At 52.5% G+C, this 18,719-nt stretch overlaps 1 protein-coding gene across 4 annotated transcripts in view; it reads left to right on the forward strand.

Annotated features, from left to right (window-relative positions):
- RGS3 (regulator of G protein signaling 3) overlaps positions 1-18,719 on the forward strand; it is a 103,442-nt gene that overhangs the window by 59,122 nt on the left and 25,601 nt on the right. The window contains exon 1 of one of the 4 annotated variants that reach the window (XM_011220430.3): positions 13,789-13,905. The exons of 2 other annotated variants lie outside the window; for them this stretch is intronic. The gene's annotated coding sequence lies outside the window, so the exon portion shown is untranslated. Of the gene's footprint in view, positions 1-13,788; positions 13,906-13,929; positions 14,127-18,719 lie in introns of those variants that run through there. One more of the 4 variants, XM_011220429.2, reaches the window with a different exon arrangement.

An 18,719-nucleotide genomic window follows, 5' to 3' on the forward strand; every position in this document is an offset into this window, starting at 1 on the left:
TGCAGAGCGAGGGGGAAGGCTGTCTGTGGGAGGGTTCCTCGCAGGGATGGCAGGGCCTTCTGGGATGGCAGCCGGGGCCCCCAGGCATTATCTGCCCAGCCCTCCAGCAGCTCGCTGTATGGATGAAAGGGACGGAAACCCAGAGAAGTTAAATGGTTTATCCAAGGTCACACAGCTGGCAAGAGGCTGAGCTAGTCTTCAAAGCCAAAACCTTTCAGCCTGACCCACTGCTCTTCCCAGATGCAAAGGTTTGTGTTTTGGGGATGGAAGCAATCAATCCTCTCCTTTTGGAAGAGGTAGGAGGAGGATACCATGCGTGTAGAAGCCATGGCCCTTTGAGCTCTGGAGGGGATGCTTTAGGACAAACGATGAGTGGTCTTATTCTGCACTCAGAGTTCGTATGTCTGAGGGGTGGCCCAGAAAAGCTCAAGAGCTGCACACCAGATTTGATATGAACGGCAAGGGAGAGTCCTAAAGACAGGCTTTCAGAGGGCACTGGGATGGTCGCTGAAGCCCCTTCCCTCTTTGAGTCTGGCGTTCAAGAGGATTAGCAGACACAGTATTGGGTACCCAGCAGCAATGGAACTGTGGCCAAAGGTGGAAAGGGACAGTGACAGGTTTAGGACCTGAGTCCTGGGGGCAGGCCTTTGACCTGAGCCCTGTCAAGGGTGGGGAGAGAGTCTGCTCTGCATTCTGGGCCCAGATTTTGCTAATTGACTAGCTCCAAATCTCAACCCCAAGTAACTGGAAATCAGCTGGACTGGATTTCAGGTATCCCCCCAGAAAGCAGGCTAAATCCCAGTCTCTCCAGCCTTCTCCTCTGCCCTGTTTGCTGCCCATCTGGCTCCGGACACACTGTCCGCTTCGCCGTCTTGCTCCTCACCTCCACCAGGGTGCTATCCTTGCTTTAGCTCTTAACGAAGACAGCACAACCTGACCCTCCATCCTGTCTTGACCTTATCTTCCCTCAGGCCTTTCTCCAAACAGGGCCACCATCCTGCAGTTCCCAGATCCTTGCTTTAAGGGTAGAATAATAACACGAGGTGGTCCGGTGAGCGCGTAGCCCGTGGCCTCTGCCGTCTCGTTAATCCTCACTCTGGCCCTCATGCGGTGCATTATCCCCACGGCACATCTACTCTCCTTACACCCAACCAGTAGACAGACGCTGAGTCTTAGGGAAACTATGAAACTTGCCCAAGGTCACACAGCTGGGGTGGCGAGGATTGGACCCTGGTGGCCCAGCTCCGGCAATCACAGACCATCCAAGCTGCATCAGACCTTGTGGGAGGCTGTCGTCAGAATGAAGTCCAGGTCTCCGCATGGCTCTCCAGGCTCTCCAGGCTCTCCCTGGGTGCACTATACCCCTGGTGGTGTGCGGCTGCAGCCCGGCCGCACTGGATTATTTCAACCCTTCTCCAAACTCCCTGTGCACGTTCATGCTCAGCTCTTCTACCTGTGGTTGCCTGCCCTCTTTTGCTGTCCCTGCAATCCTCAACCTTTAAGGCTTAGCCCCTCTCCTGAGACACTGTTCTTGGGTGTGCATCAGAAGTGCATCAGAACTCATTGCCTCCTTCTCTATGTTCCCTTGGTATTTTGTTCATCCTTAGCGCAGCGTGTTAAGCAGGTAGGTCTCATCTGCAAGACTGTGAGCTCCTTGGGAGACAGTGGCAGTCATATCTTACCTATTTCTTATTCTGTTACTGCCCCGTCCTTAGTATGCACTCAGGAGATGTTGCAGAATTGAATTGGGTCCTATGGTTCAAGCCTCTCGTGTTTTAGAATTGAAATGAGGAAACTGAGGCTCATACAAGGGAAGTGACCTGGCCACAGTCATGGGACAGGTTAGTGGCCGAGTCAAATCTCCTGACTGTCTTGGCTGAGGGCTTTCTCTGTTGCGCCTCCATTTGGTGAGACCAGAGCCTGGATCCCCACCTGGTTTATTAAACAATCTGGCCAGGTTCATTTCAGGGTCATGGATACTCCTCTAGTCTGTGCTGACTCCTGGCATCCTCAGAGGCAAAGGAGAAACTGACCACAGCTGCTCCCCTGCTTCTCTTCCCCAGGTTTGTGGGGCTCCCCTCTCACGGAACTCCTTTTCCTCAGAGAAAACCAGAGTAGGATTCTGAAGATCTTGGTTCGAATCCTGAAGTTGCCGGTAACTCACTGTGTGACTTTGGGCAAATTACTTTATCTCTCTGATCCTCTGTTTCTTTACCAAGAAAAATGAGGCGGTTGAATCTAGATGAACTCCAGGAGTCATCTTCAAAGCCTCAGGACTCTAACGGCAGGTTAAAGGAAGAAAGAAAACAGACGTTTTGGTCTTCATATTGGAACAAGAGTGTATGTGCGGTGGATATATGCAAATGCTGTGTGGTTAATAGTCATCATGTACTAGCGACACATAAGGTGTACTTACCGATCTCGTATGGGAAGGGGATCCCCGTCAGAAGTACACAAATTATAAGCACACTCCTGGCTCCTCCCCACCCCAAGGTGTCTCCTTCCAGGCTGGCCCCCGGGGAAGCCAGTGCAAAGAGCTTTCCAACCCCAGATCCTCCCCTCTTCCTTCTTCCTCTCTACTCACCACACTCTTTTGTTTGAACTTCACATATTTATGTTCTTTAACCTTTCCAAGGACTGGGTCTATGGCCCACTGCTAACTTTCAAGTGGAATTTGTGGTAATCAATATGCAGTGCCTTTCGTTTCTCGTGCGGTCAGAAATCTCCTTCAGACTCTTCCCCAGAAGTCACCACTGACTTTTTTTTTTTTTATTGCCTTTAATGTATATCTTCTTTCACTCAAACACTACTCCAGGTAAATTTCCTTAAGACAGTGTCTTTCAAATGTGAGTGGCTTCCTGTGATCGCTTTCGGCTGTTGCTCCTCGTGGAAGAACATTAAGGGTTAAGTGGGCTAGCCTAAGAAGCTGACCACCATTTATAACAGAGTTTCCAGGGGGAGAATGTATTCTGGGACCCATAATCAACTCTCAGATGGACTTTGGGAACACAACTCAACACGTACCCAAAGGCCGATGAATACAGTGTTTATTTTATGAATGACTAGAATTTTGATGGAACCATTGAACCTTTGAATGTGGAACTGAAAATCCTCCCTCCTCCCACACCAAGATCGGTTGATGAACAAGCTCATTTATAGAAACCAAGACCAAGAAAGGGTCAAGAACCTGGCCAAGGACCAAGCAGTTGGTGTTAGAACCGGAACTAGGACCCAAACCTCTAGCTTCTAGGTCAGCGTTCCTTTTCAGTGACTTTTGAAGAGTCAGCCAGGTTGGGGGTGGGGGAAGGGCACAGATGTCCTAGAGATGCCCTCCTTGTCTCACTCGGCTGCTGTGTTGTCATTAGGAAAAGTAAGTCACCACTTTGGGCTGTAATGGAAATAGTGAAACATGGCCTGGCTAATGGCATGGGGAGAGGTTGTCTAGTCGGCTGGCTGGCCTATAAATTCCTGGTGTGTTCCTGCTAGAGCGGAATGAATGGGGCTGCTGTTTTACCTGGGGCTCTGAGTGTGGCTGGACTGGTGGAGATGCTCCCTGCGCTGTGTTCTAAAAATAGCGGTGGGAATGGAGCTGAGGGGAAGAGGAGGGGGATCCTTTGGGAGCTGGGTGGGGTGCCTCACCCCCTTCCTCTTCCTGCCAGGCCCTATGTGAGGAAGGGCCATGGGTTCAGAGGGTTTAGATCTGGGAGGGTTCTGGAACCATCAGCCCTCACACCTTGTCTGCACACAGAAGAGGCGGACCCGCAGGCCCTGAGAGGGGAAAGGACTGGCCAGCAGTGGCCGAGCCCCGGGAGAAGGTCTCAGCTGGCAGACTCGTTTCCTCCTGCTGTCTCAGCAGGGCAGCTGCAGGCCTCGGAGCCTTTCTCTCACTGCCTCTGGGCGTGCACAGGGCCTGGGAACTCCTGGGGCCGGATGTGGTTGGGCTTCCTGAGAGTCGCCCAGCAGGCAAGGAGTACCGGCTAGTCTGCCTCAAGCCCTGACCTCTGCCAGCGGGCCTTCCAGTGCCACGCCTTCCCTTTGCTGGTGTCCCCACCCCTTGCTAACTTGCTCTTCTGTCGCCTCCTAGACTGTCTGCAGGGACAGCGGACAAGGGCCTACAGGACAGAGGGCTACTAGCTCAGGACCTTTCTCTACCCTTCCTCAGGAACAAGGAGACCTAGCTAAGATAGAGGCAGGGGCCTGGGTTCAAACCCCAGCTCTGCTTCTCACTAGCTGTGCGATTAGTGGCGGGTCACCTCGCATCTGTCAAATGAGATGGGGACCCCTATCTCACTGGATTCTTGGGAGCATTAGAGGGGATGGGCCATGCGAAGTCCCTGGCATGTAGAAGGTACTCGGTAATGGTAGCTGTCATCGCTAGATCAAGCACGAGCACAGGCTTGACTTTCTGCCACCCCCCTTCTTGGGGCTTCTACCAATGGAGGCGTGGCAGGTGTCGGTTTGTTTTTTAAAGCCGGTTGACCTTTGCTGTATTGTTACAAAAGTGATTTGTGTCTATTATGAAGAAGACATTTAATACAGTTGAACCAGAAGAAGGAAATGAAGTTCGCCTTTAATCCCAACACCCAGAGATAACCACTGTTAACATTTTGGGGTGTATCCTGTCAGGTATTTGTTTATATACACATATATCTACTTTGCAAATTGGGGTCACTGGTGCACACAACTTTCTAACTTGTTTTTTTTCCATTTGGCGATGCAGTGTATCCACGTTTCCATGTCGATAAGTATTCTCCTGCAGCGTCCTTTTTAACACCTGGGGGTATTTCACTGTGTAGGTGAAATAGTTCTATCTAAGTAATCTCCAGTATTTCAACATTTAGGTTGTTTCCAATTTTTCTTTCTTTTCTTTTCTTTTTTTTTTTTTTTAATGGTTTATTTATTTATTTGAGAGCGAGCACGAGTAGGAAGCGGGGTAGAGGGAGAGAATCTCAAGCAGACTCCACACTGAGTGGGAAGCCCGACAGAGGCTCAGTCTCATGACCCATGACATCATGACCTGAGCTGAAACCAAGAGCCAGGTGCTCAACCAACTGAGCCACCCAGGTGCCCCTCCAATTTTTCACTGGTGCAAAAACCTGAGATAAAAATCCTTATAGGCCTATCTTGGTATCCCCAGCATCATCCAGTGTCCATGTTTGACCCTCCACAAATATTTGTTGAATGAATTTTGTTAGAATAAATTCCAGGTAGTAGAATTTCTGAGCCAGAAGGTATGTATTTATAAAGATAAGGTTCTTGATACCTATTGCTAAATGCCTTCCTGGAATGGTTGTACTGATTTACGATCGGTACTTTAAAGATTTTATTAATTTACTTTATTTTAAGGGGAGAGAGAGAGTGTGTATGTGCAGGAGCAGGGGAGAGGGGTAAAGGGAGAGGGAGCAAGAGAGAATCTTAAGCAGACTCCCGCTGAGTGTGGAGCCTGATGCAGGGCTTGATCTCAAGACCCTGAGATCATGACCTGAGCTGAAACCAATTTGGACACTTAACTGACTGAGCCACCCAGGCGCCCCAGGACTTTCCCTTTTTAGCACAGAAGATTCTACTTGCTGAGAAACCCCTTTGTCCCCAGCAAACTGAGAGTCTGGGTGAGTGATTGCCCATTTCCCCACACCCTCACCAACACTGCATTTTTACATTTTGATGGGGGTTAATTTCTTTGATTACTAGAGATATTGAATATTTATTTATATGCCTTTAGTCATTATGTTGCCTGTTTTGTGAGTCCTTTCACACATTTTTTTTTAATTGGGCTGCTTATAATGTAATCATTAGTTCACAAGAGCTCTTTATATAATAAGGGTATTTGTTTTATTTTTTGTTATTCTTTAAAACTATAGATGTTTCGGATTGATCAGTAGTTAGTCATGTCTATAAATTGTTTTGGTAGCAGCTTTTTGAGATATTACTCATATGTCATAGAATTCATTCATTCAATGTGTTTTTTTGGTGTATTTCACAGACTTGTGCAACAATCACCACAATTCATAGTAGAATCTCCAAAAGAAACCATACCCTGTAGCTCTCATCCCCCCTCTCCTCCAACCCAAGACAACCACTGAGACACTTTCTTGTCCCTATAGATTTGCTTATTCTGGACAGTTCGTATAAATGGAAGCCTATAATATTTGGTCTTTGGTAGCTGTCTTCTTTCACTTTGCGTCATGTTTTCAGGGTCCATCCACACGGTAGCATGTGACAATACTTCATTTCTCTCTGTGGCTGAATAAGATTTCATGGATGAATGGATTCATGGATATACCGCATTTTATTTATCCGGTCATCCATCGATGAACATTTGAGTTGTTTCTACCTTTCAGCTACTACGAATAATGCTGCCATAAATGCTCTTGTGCGGGTTTTTGTGTGGACATATGTATTCACTTCTCTTGAATATATACCTTGCCGTAGAATCCCCAGATCAAATGGCAACTTTATGTGTAACTTTTGGAGGACCCGCTAGACTGTTTTCCAGAGGGTTTCACATACTCACCGTCAGTGTATGAGGGTTCCACTTTCTCCACATCTTCTCGAATAACACTTGTTATTTTCCCATTTTAAAAACAATAGCCATCCTAGTGGGTTTGAAGTAGTGTCTCACTGTAGTTGAACTACGNTTGTTATTTTCCCATTTTAAAAACAATAGCCATCCTAGTGGGTTTGAAGTAGTGTCTCACTGTAGTTTTGAATTACGTTTTTCTTTCTTTTTTTTTTTTTTAAAGATTTTATTTATTTATTCAACAGAGATAGAGACAGCCAGCGAGAGAGGGAACACAAGCAGGGGGAGTGGGAGAGGAAGAAGCAGGCTCATAGCGGAGGAGCCTGATGTGGGGCTCGGATCCCATAACGCCGGGATCACGCCCTGAGCCGAAGGCAGACGCTTAACTGCTGTGCCACCCAGGTGCCCCGAATTACATTTTTCTGATGACTAATATATCTATAAATTTTTAAAGGTCCTTTTTTTCTTTCTTTTTTTTTTTTGCCTCTGGGGTTGTGGTATTCACCACAGGATTATATAATATTCACCCCTCTCGAATAGTTTGATTTATTCTTCAAGTTTTACCAACCCCCCATTAATGTGTCTATTCCTACAGCAGGTTGAGACTTAATTACTATAGGTTAAAGGTAAGTGGCAGTCGTCGTATACATCCCAAGGCTGCTGTCCCATTATTCTGTAAAATTTCCTCTGAAATTCTACACCCTAATTCTAGTCTGCCAGGGTTTTACCCTTACCTTTTCCATAAACATATTTCCATATTGGGCATGACGCCCAATCTAGAGTAGTTTGTCCTCACCTCCTACTACCCATAGTGACTGCATCAGTTAGCCTATACTTCTCTTTGCTTTCCTTCGAGCCTTCCAGGGATGGTTGAAATCATCTGGAATTTTAGTTTCTGATTATTATCATTTTTAGATATTCGTCCTGTTGTGTTTTAAGAGTCATTTATTTAAATTGCATTTAACTCCTCAATTATGTTATCAGTAGTTAGGTATATACATGTTTCTGGCTTCATTGCTTGCCCATCTGTTGGGTACCACACCATCTCATTCTTGACTCCTTGACTTGGATTCATTTTTTTCTGGAGACCTCTCTTGAGTAACTTTTCCAGAAAGGGTCTGTGGGTGACCTAGTTTCTCAGTCTTTCTAAGTCTGAAAATGTTTGCCTTCATGTTTGAGTCATCCTTTTCTGAAGTAGAGAATTCTAGGCTAGCAGTCCTTCTTCTCCAGGTACTTGAGAGCCATGTTCTGTCATCCCAGCATTTATGTTGTAAGAAGTGCCATAACTGAGTTGATTCCTCAAAGTTTCTTTATGGAAACAAGCAGGATTTCTCTTTCCAGTCTTTGGAATTTAGAAACATCACCAGACCATTTCTAGCTGTTTGTTCTCCATTGGTGGTGTTTCCTGGTACCAACCGGCTAAGCTCTTTCAGCCTCTGTTGGTTCAGGCAGACAGGTGAATGGTGGCGCCCGTTCTCTAAGGCAGGAACAGTAAAGAGGGAACAGTGTGGGTGACAGGTGCATGAATCCCACTGCAGCTGTAGGTACTGTGATGGAGGACTAGTTGGTAGGTTCTCACAGAAAAAAGAACATTTAGACCAGGGCTTCTTAAACTACCTGTGGTGAAGGGCCTTATACTTTAATAAAACTCACACTACATGTGATTTCCCATGCTGGTTTGCTAACACCTGAACCAGCCTTGTACCCAGTTCATATTCAGTAAGACCAGTCCACTGGTCTTGGGCTTGGGTATCATGGCAATATCAAATGGCTACAAAAGTGTCCAAACACTTGATTTTGCTGCTCATGGCATTGCAAAGCAGTAACAAGAAGTTCACGGATCAGTGAGGTTCTGCAGACCATGCTGAGTAACACTGACCTCGTCAAACCCCGGTGCCCGTTTTAGAAACAGGAAAGCTGAGGCTCAGAGAGGAGATTGGCTTTGCCCTAGATCTCACAGAAGACAGCAGCAAAGTTAGCATTTCAGTCCGCTGACCCTCTCTTGTGGTAGCCTGGGCCCAAGCCCAGCAGGCCGAGCAGCGAGGAGACTCCAGAGGCACTGTATCTAGCAGCCAAGGTCACAGGGCTGGCCTCCACTTATCTGAGTTAGTGCTCTGTGCCGAATGCTGGCCAGGAACTTGGGAAGTGAGGACCCAGCCTGACCCCGGAGCTGGCACAAGCACTGTGGGTTGGGGATTGCTCCCCAAAGCCTGAAATCCTGGGCCAGCATGTGGCTGGTTGGCTGCAGCCAGGAAGGGAGATGGTCTCCGTCCTTGGCTACCCTCTGCAGCCACCTCAGGTCAGGCCGATGCCACCGAGGCAACAGCAGTGTGTGCCCAAGTTGGAGGCAGAAGCCAGCCAGGGACAGATCGCAGGGACAGCTCTGCAGGTGGACATGTGGTCTCTTGGCTTCCACTGCATGTGGGCTTCTCCTTGTTGTGGTTGGGAGATCTAGTTCCAGGGAGCAGACTGGGACTTGGCCTTGCTGCCTGAAGTTGCTGAAGAAGGGGAAGATGCATGAGGAGAAGCGCTTCGGGAACAGGACTTGGGAGCAGGGTGTACAGGGGAAGAGAGAGGCCTTGGGGCCATTGTTTCTGCCACGTGACCTTTCTGTACCTTAGTTTCCCCCTCTGTAAGACGGACCTGTTGCTCAATAAATGTGAATGGCTATCAGCTATGAGGACATGCCAGGCACCATGGCCCTGCCTATCTGTTAGATCCTCAGCCGATATGTTCACATTTGACTCTTCACATCAGCCGTCCCCAGGTGAATTCCGTCCTTTTCAGAGGAGAGCCACAATAATGACAACACAACAACAACAACGATGCCACTACTTACTTGTTACACACTCACCGTGTGCTGGCACTCTGCACGCACCACCTCATTTGGTCCTCCACAGGCCCAGTGAGGCACATGGTAATAGCCCCATTTTACAGATGAGGCAACTGAGACTTCAGGCACATTAAAATGACTTGCCCAAGATAACTCACACTCAGATTTTTTTTTTTTTTGGACTCCAAAGCCTGTGCTCTTTCTAAATTCCGACTGAACTCATTCCTTTAGTGAGAGAGCCTGGAGGGGCCTGGGACTGGCCACTGAACGCAGGGGAGCAAGGCTGGACCCACTGGACACCCCTCTGTGGCCTCATGTTAGGGATGGAAGAGAGGCCAGTGAGGGGGAAGGGACTCACCTGGGCTCTGCAGACTGTAGGCCAGAACCTCCCATGGGTGTGAGCTTGAGGATACCTGCTGTGTCCTGTCCCACGTCACCACCTGGAGCTCGTGACCCAAGAACAAAGCTAGTGCCACCAGGAAGAGCCAGGTGCATGCCCTTAGCAAGCAGTGGGAGAGCAGGTCCCCTACCCTGGCGTTAGGGTCGCGGAGGCCAGAACACGGCAGGACAGTCCCCGCCTGCAGCGTCCACTCCAGGGTCAACTATGCTCACCACCCCCCCACCGGGTCAGATCTCAGGAGCAGACTACTTCCGTCCGCCTGTGTCCGTAGTTCCAAGCACGGACTCCAGCACACGTAGAGATTCAGTGTTTTTTAAATAACAAATAAATGTGTCTTGGCTGACTCTTCTATGGGGAGGGCCTTTCTGAATGGAGTCTGTAGGCCTCTAAACCAGGGATGTGAGACCCAACGAGTACAGGCCTAGAAATTCCTAAGTGGGTTAGCAGATTTAAAGCTTGGGCTGGGGTGGGTGTGTATAGATAATTCTACAGTCTCCTAAGGCAGCCCAGGCTCATCATAGTCTTCTGGACCAGTTTGGGGCAGGGGCAGGCTCTGGAGGAGGTCTGGCCAGCATGCCCTGGCCCAGGCTTTCACTCCCCTGACACCCTGGCACAGACCTGGCTCTTTCATTCTCTGGAGAGAATGTTCCGGGGAGAACGAGAGCCCAAGCAGCTGCTGGTGGGGACTGCAGTTGTTTTAGTCTGTTGCATGCTCTGGAATTCCTGGGACCACACCTCTCCCTGGCTTGTGCCCAGTTTCTGCCCTAGCAGCATCACCCTCCTCCCCAACCCGGAACAAAATCCCAGTGGACTTTGGCTCAGAAGGCAGGACGGGGAAACTTATTAAGTAGCCTTTGGCAAGTATCCTCCTTTCCTTGAGGAGGGCGTTGCCAGCACACAGCCTCCCTCAGGTAGAGTCTGCGGGAGGAAGGAAGGTGGGTGGGTTTCCGTGTGTGCAGCGCTCGGGATGGGGGCTCGGGAGCACAAGCCGGGGCATGGCAGGCTTCATGGGGTGGAGGCAGGCTCGTCTGTTGCATTATTGCCCTGCGCAGCGGTGCAGGGCACAGTGGAGAGTGGACTGGGCTTGACCCCCACAGCTCTGCCCTTACTAGTATGGGAACTTGAGGATGTTTCCTCATCTCTCTGCCTGTCTTTACTCATTTGTAAAGTGGGGACATTAGACATTGTATCTGATAGGGCCGTGAAGGTTTAATGAGTCAATAATTGGGAAGTGCTCGGACCAGTGCTGACACATAGGAAGTGTCAAATGTTTGTTGAGTGAATTATGTGGATCTATAAATGCGCCCCAGGCCTTGAATGCCCAGGTGCCAACCCCTGTGGCTGGCAGGCCACCTAGATCTCATGGTTCTCTGGATCCCAGTTCCTCCTGTGCTGAACAGCACCGTCATTTATGTAGGTCTGAAGAGCATTAAGGTGTATTGGCAGGAGCACTGGACTGGGTGTGAGCAATCCTTGGTCTCAGCCCTGCCACTCAGTTGCTCTGTTTCCTTGAGAAAGTCACTTTCCCTCTCTGGGCCTCAGTTTCACTGTCTGTCAGTGGGAAACAGCAGTGAAAGATCTCCAAGGGCCCTTCTGACCCTTTGACTCCCCCTCCTGCCCCAGGCTATACACTGGGAGGCCCACCTGCTTTGCTGATTTGTATCTGGAGCTGTGGAGAGGCAGAGGGCAATGGCTGCGTGGGCTCCCCCAGGCACGAAGTGCTCTCCTGACCTGGTCTGGCAGGTTCCTGGGCCTCAGGGCACTGAACTGCTGGTCCCTTTCCTCATTATCCTTGTGGTCCAGAACATTGAAGAGTGCATTCTGGGTTCTGGACCCCGCCCCCTGGATTGGCAGAGCCGCTCTGCCCATCGTGGCACGATGTCTAATTACAGACTCACTAGTCTGGCTGTGTGGCTGATGTCTGTCTCCCTCAGGAACTCTGTGAGTACAGGGCCCGGTCTGTCTGTTCTCTACCACAGCCTGGGGGCCCAGCACAGAGCCTGGCATGAAGCTGGTGCTCCAGAACTATTTGTTGATGGAGAAGTGAAGACCCCGCTGAAACTCGGGGGCTCCTCTCATGTCAACTCAGGCTCTCCATCCTAAGCAATCTTATCCCAAGCACCAGAAATTCCATCCTGGGAACCAGTCAGCCCTACTGGAAATCGGCCAGCCCCATTAGATCTGGGCTCTCTCGAGACTCACCTTCTTAGTTTCCCAGGATGAGGTGGACCCTGCTTCCCAGGAGCCTGCAGGATGACAGTCTTCCAATCTGGAAGGTTCTTGGGCCCTGCAAGGACTGCCTTGGCTCTGCCCCCAGCGACAAGACAAAGTATTGATTGGAGTTTGTAAGTGACTGCTCAGATGAGGGCCCTTCCAAGTTGACCCTGATATAGGATGTTTTCTTCTACTGCATGTGTGCGTGTGCTTGTATGTGTGACGTAAGACAGGAATAGATCAGAGACAGGGGCAGGGAGACGGGCAGCGATAGACATTCAGAGACAGTGAGACCAACACAGGGAGAGTAAGAGGCAGAGGACAACACTTCAGCCCAGGGTGGCCAAGGTGGGGTGAGGTGGGAAAGGGGCACAGGGTCTCCTTCTGCCCATCGTTTTTCTTGTGTGACATCCCAAGGTGCCCACCACTCCGATAATAAGCAGTTTCGGGTTGGAGCTGCTGTCGGATGGGCACCCCTAGCTTGGGCCCCAGACATCAGACAAGACAGCTTGTTGACATCAGACAGCCAACTGCAAGGGCCATAGCCACAATGTCAGACAGCTTGGCGCTGGCAAAGCAGCTTCCTGGGGGGGGGGGCTATGCAGGGGTGAGGAGCGGGCACCCCAGAGTTGGCTGGACTGGTCTTCAGTCCTGGCTTTACAGCCAACTAGCTGTGTGACTTTGGGCAACTTCACGACCATTCTGTGCCTGAGATTCTCCGTCTGTGAGGAGGGTAGGAGTAGCCCTGGCCTCTCAAGGTGCTGGTGAGGATTAAGTGAGTTTATGAAGGCCAGATTCTGGGAATAATGCCTGGCATGGGATCACTGAATTCTCTCTGAATCCCACAGGTAGGCTGGTCAAGAGTTGTCAGCCCCATTTTACAGATGAGGAAACCAAGGCTCAGAGGTAGGCAGGGACTGGATCAGGGATACCCAGCCAACCAGTGCTGGAGCTGGAACCCGAACTGGGGGCTCTTGCCTCGAAGCCCAGGGCTCCTGCCTCTGTACCCCATGGTCCCTCTGTTAGGGATGTCTCCTTCACTTGTGGCCCTGACTCTTGAGCTGTTGTCATGTGCTCCTCCCAGCCATTGTATAGTGGGGGAGGAAGCCCGGCGCTCTCCGTCCTTCTGATTCCCCGGAGTTTGACACACAAAAGTGCTGAGCTCCGGCTACACTGGATGGTGCTGCTGTACAGCACCGGCACCGGCACCGAAGCCGCTGCTCCCCCATCCCGAGGCGGTGACATTCTCAGAGTCCGCAGCACGTTGGCTGCAGGACCCTGGGTTAAATGGCAGCCGCCCACAGGGATGTGAGCAGCGTGGGGGTGGGGGTGTGCCGGGAAGCCCGAGTGATTGGCTCCATCCTGCCGGAGCAGCAGCCAGTGGCTTTGCACTGCCCCAGCCGGGGGAGCCCTCAGCGTGCCTGTGGGGTGCACCCGGCTCGGGGATCCCGGGGCCAGGGGCTGGCACCGTCAGTGATGGCTGCCTCTCCCTCCAGAGCGGCACTTGGGGGGCCAGCCCAAGCCCCGGGGACAGGGACAGGGGAGCCAGGGCCCGTGCGTGCACGCGTTTGAGTGTGAGCATGAAACCGAGGAGCCGGGGCTCCTTGCAGGCTGAAGGACCGGCTGCCGGAGGACGGGGACGCTTCCTGAGACAGCCCGCTCTCCTCCTCCTTGGATGAAAGTGACTTGGGAAATCAGAGTTTTCTTTGATGGAAGAAAGAAATCCAGAGCAGCGGCAGCGGGCTGGACAGGGTGTGTGTTTGGAAAGGAGGAAGAGGAGGAGGAGGAAGAGGAGGAGGGCAAGGAGGAGGAGGAGGAGGAAGAGGAGGAGGGGCGAGTGATGCAAGGGTTTTGAAAACGCTACCTAGATGTGGGAGGTGGAACCTGGTCATTTGGTTCTGCTTTTCCCAGCAGGTATCGCTCCCCTGGGGAACTTGGGTAAGTCCATAAATAGCTCTGCTGACACAAAGAAGCTCTGTCTGGGGAAGGCGGCCGCTTGACACGGGCGGCCAGGCGGCCAGGAGCTGCCACAGCCACGGCCGCCCGCCCGCCTGCCCGCCCGCCCGCCTGCGGGAGGAGCCCGGCAGAGACCGGGCTGGCGGGCTGGCGGGCAGGAGCGGCAGCCGGGAGTCTCCCGGGTCCCTGCTGGAGTGTGCTGGGTAGGTGCCTTGGTGACAGGGTGGGTGTGCAGTAGGCGGGGTGGGGGCTCTTGTCCAGGCCACCCCGTGCCCCTGTTTCTATTGTTTCTTCCCCAGGGCAGCCATTGATAGGCATGTTGCAACTAAATCCCGTGTGTTAGGCTCTGAGATAGCTGTGTGTGTGTGTGTGTGTGTGTGTGTGTGTGTGTGTCCGTCCGTCTGTCTTTCTCAGGGTAGGGACCCACAGGGCCAGGGGCATGCTACTGCTGTGTGCTGCTCCCCACTTCTAGGCTGGTCAGCTGGTTTTTCTTTCTGAGAGAAAGGAATGTTCGGTGACCAGGAGTTGGGACACTGCTTGGGGAGGGAGCGTTCAGCCGGCCGTGGGTGATCATGTCAGGGATGCTAACCGTACTCCAGGTGCCAGGGATGGCCGCTCTTGCCTAGTTCCATGTCAGGGAAGGAGGTGGTCTGGGGTGGGGGTGGGGGTAAGGGTGCTGTGCCTCCTGAGCCCCTTGAGAAAGGTCCTGCACCTGCTCCCTTGGCTCCAGTTGAGAACCGTAGGGAGGGGGTAATCGTTATGGACCTGCCCACCCCCACAGAGCTAACCACAGTGAAGGGACAGAGGCCAATTCTTTTATCAACTTGGAAGCCCTACACCTCTATTCTGGTCCTGAGGTGTCTGGGAAGAACCTCTGTGCCATGGGACCTCAGGGTTGTAGAAGAGCCAGGGTCCAGGTTGGGAAGGAGCTGTGTCCACACAGCAGGTCTCTGGCCAGGACCAGGATTGAAGGACACTGCTTCCTGGGGCAGTGAGGACAGGATACACGGGTGCCCTTATCCTACCTGAGCTATGTAGTTCAGCTCTGAAGCTGGTACTCCTGACTTGAGATGCCTAGTTAAGGACAGAGCCACGAGGCCCCTGGCTGAAAACTTTCCACATCCTCCTGCCCTCAGGCCTATGGCTAGGGGCTGTCTGGCCCCTCTCTCGAGGTGGCTGGACTGCGTATATCTCTTGGAAGGAAGCAGCCGCAGCGCCTGCCCACCAGTGCCTGCGGATCCCAGCCAGGGCACCGAGGCCAGAGTCAAAGTTTCCACCAGGGCCCCTTGAGTCCTTCGTGCCCAGCCAAGGGGCACCTCCCTTCTTCCCCAGCCCTAGCATGTGGCATGGCTTAGCCCAGGGCGGGCCCTTCAGGGAGCCAAGTTCCACAACGGGGCTTGCTTTAGGCCTAGCCTGGCATCTGAGGCAGCCAGGGGGGTGGTGAAGAAGGAGGCTGCTGAGGCGAGGGACCCCATGTTGGGAAGTCTCCAGGGCCTTGAACCAGAAATCCTTGATGGGGCTGCTGACTCCAGTACTTGGTATCAGTGCAAGCACCCCACCCCCAGCTTACTTGCCTTTGCATATGTTCCCATTGCCTGGAAAGCCCAGTTCTTCTCTCCAGGCCTTAATCCAGGCCTTAATCCTGGAGAACCTAAACTTCGACAGCTAGAGCAAATACTCTTTGGGAGCCTGTCTGTGCATTGGTGGTGGTACCCAGGGTGGTTACTTCATGGCTTATTTAGGTGGGCTTTGGGCCTTATTCATCTCTGGGTCCCAAGGGCCTAGCCTGAGACCCAGGGCATGGTGGGAAAGGGCTAGGATGGGCTTTCCTTGGGGACAAGCCCTGATGTCCAAGTCAGCTCTTCCTGCCCATCTCCTGGCTCTGCGTGGCAGAGAGCGTCTCTACCAACTTGAGGACCTAGTGAGGAGTCCCTTTGCAGGAGCCCTAGTTTCTGTGTGGGGCCGAGGGGCTATTTTGCTACCATAGGGCCAAGGGGTTGGGGGGTGGGATTTGACAGGAGGTGAAGCAGGGAGAATATTAGCTTCAACCTGTCTGAGGTCATGGGGGAGGCCACTCGGGTCATGCTGGGCTGGGTGGTGTTCACATCATGGCCTGGGCCATCGAGGATGGAAGGGGCAGCCCCAGCTGCTTTGAATACAATGTCCATGGTCCTTTGCACAGACTACAGCGGCTTGGGGCCCAGCTGGGGCCCCCTTGGGAAGCCGCCAACCATGGAGGTGGATCTGGGGTTTTGTGTGGGGGTGGTTCTCAGCCAGTTGGCTGCCTGGCTTCCCCAGAAGAGGAGGGAGTACCTATGCCCAGCTGGGTTCCTGGAGGCCCTTAGAGCTTCTTCCCATTTACTTCCCCAAGACCCTGGAGATGGCTGAGTCCATTTGCCTTCTGGACAGAGAGGGGACTAAGGCAAGAGAAGAAGGGCTTGCCTGAGGGTGCATTCAACTCAGCAGCCAAGTGGGGATGAGAACCCAGGTCTCTGGTCTCCCAGCCCAAAGCTCTCTCTATCACACCAACTGGATGACTCAGAGTACCTGGCTTTCATCTTGATGTTCCCCTTTTTTGGACTCCCCAGTGACACATTCCTTTCTAGAACCCCCTGGGTTACCAGCTAGAGCCTGGCTCTCCTCTGAAAAACTGGTGCAATAGAGAAAGCCCTTGCTTGGCCAACAGGCCAGAGACTGAGGCACCTTCTGGCTCCTACTCAACTGGATATCTCAGGCAGATATGCTTTTTTCCCCCCTCTGGCTCAGTTTCCCCTTTGGAGCAACCAGGAACTGGACCAGGTCTCTTGTAGGGATCCAGTTCTTTGATTCTCTGTAGACTCTCTTCTCTTCCTGGGTTCTGTGAGTCACTTGTCAGGGCCAGGGTCTGGCTCAGCAGGGAAGCAGCCCCTAACCTGTTCCTCAGGCACTGTTGGTCAGAGGCCTTCTCCTGTAAGCTGGAGCCCAGGCCAGGGCTGGGAGGTTTGCTGTTGTTTGTGGAGCCAGGCCGTTTCCAAGATGTCATTGCTCAGGGAAAACCGTCATTCCTCCCAGGGATAAACAAGGCTGCTTATGGCTGAGCCCGCTAAGCCCAGAGAGGCTGGAGCCACTCACAGCAGGCCAGCCAGGCTCAGCCCCGGGGAGCTGCCACCTTCCCTTGCACAGCCAGCTGCACCCAGGCATCTGGGATTGGGGTGGGGTTGGGGCAGGATTAGGGACAGGGGTGCCGGGGCCATGACCCGCTGGGGAGATCAGAGCCTCTAGGCACAGTGGAGAGGGCGGGGGGTGGGGTCCCAGGATTCCTTCTTTCTCTGGCAGTGGACTCCGTCATCGTTCCAGATGTATGGATAGCTGCCAGGTGTGTTCTCTGTTCCAGATGGCCTAGGGCTTGTCCCCTCTCCCTGGCTGCCGTGGGCCAGCCTGCTTGCACCTGGCACCGTAGATCAGGCTGCTGCCGGAGAACTGTCAGCAGCTCCCGACTTAGAAAGGTCGCGGGTGCAGTAAGTTATTTGGAACTGGGCATGCTTTTGCCCGTGTAGCCAGGGCTTTCTGTGGTGTCCTCAGTTACCTCTTGGTGGAGTTAGCCTCGGGCTACTAGCAGAACCCAGGCACTCAGGGCAGGGTGGTAGAGGGCGGGGGGAGAGAAGGAGCTGGGCAGAGCAAGTGGCTGGCCACAACCTTGGACAAAGGCTAGGGGCAGCTACAGGGAGGGCCGTGGAATGGAAGGGGTGTGGCTGTGCAGCTCCTTAGGTCAGCGGTTGCGAGCGATGCCCATCTTGGACAGGAAACCTTCACTGCTCAGACCTTGACTGACTGAGTTCTCCGTTGATCTCAATAGTGGCTCTGAACTTGCCCTCTGGGCCTGTCTCCCTCCCTCCCTTCCTTCCACACGCATGAAATACCGGCTGTGTACCACGCACTGGCTGGGTACTGGAGGTATAGACATAAAGGGCCCAATCTTTAATCCAGGGCTAAAGATGGGCATGTGATGGATGGTAACAGCACAGCTCCGATCGGAAGACTCAGGGAGGGGGAACCCTGGGAAAGCTTCTAACCCAGCCTGGGAGCCTCAGCAAAGCTTCCTGCAGGAGGTGAGGCGGAGTCTGGATGCCTAGGTGCTTGTCCATCCAAGGAGCGAGTCTCTATCCCGGTCTGCCCTTCCTTCTGTGCTTCCTGCCCGGCCATAGAAATCACCTGTGTGTGTCCAGATGCTGTTCTTTCTAATCCCAGGGGAGGCTGCCTAGTGTGATTTGTGTCAGGTTGTGGGCTCTGGACTGGAGCATTACAGCTGTGTTCCCTTGGGCAAGACACTGAAGGTCCCTTCGCGTCCGTCTCTTGCGGCGATGGCCCGGCCTCGTCGGGTTAGATGTGGGGTGTGCGCATGCAGGGCTTCCTGGGCACCGATGCCGAGTCGAGGCAGCAGCTGAGCTCCGCTAGCACCTGACCTCACGGCGGCTGTTATTGAACGAGGTGATGTGGGCGAAGCGAGGCGCTTGGCATGGGGTCTGACACAGAGTTGGCGTTCCGGAAACAGGAGGCGGTGCAGTGGCTTTGTGGGGGGGGGTGTTGGCATGTGATTCAGAGATGTGTACCAAGGAGGGGGGCTCATGGCGGAAGGAGGGAAGGGGGGGTGGACGCTGGGATGAGGGCTTTTGTTTGCTTTTTCAATAAACTTCTCAATTGAAATGGAACACACTTAGAGAAAGATTAGAACTGTATAGCTGATGAATTTTCACAAAGTGAACAAACTCTCCAGCTCAAGAAAGAGAACATTCTAAAACCCCGGAAATACCCCCCTC

This window comes from Ailuropoda melanoleuca, chromosome 7 (genome assembly GCF_002007445.2).
Source record: "Ailuropoda melanoleuca isolate Jingjing chromosome 7, ASM200744v2, whole genome shotgun sequence".
Lineage (NCBI taxonomy): Eukaryota > Metazoa > Chordata > Mammalia > Carnivora > Ursidae > Ailuropoda > Ailuropoda melanoleuca.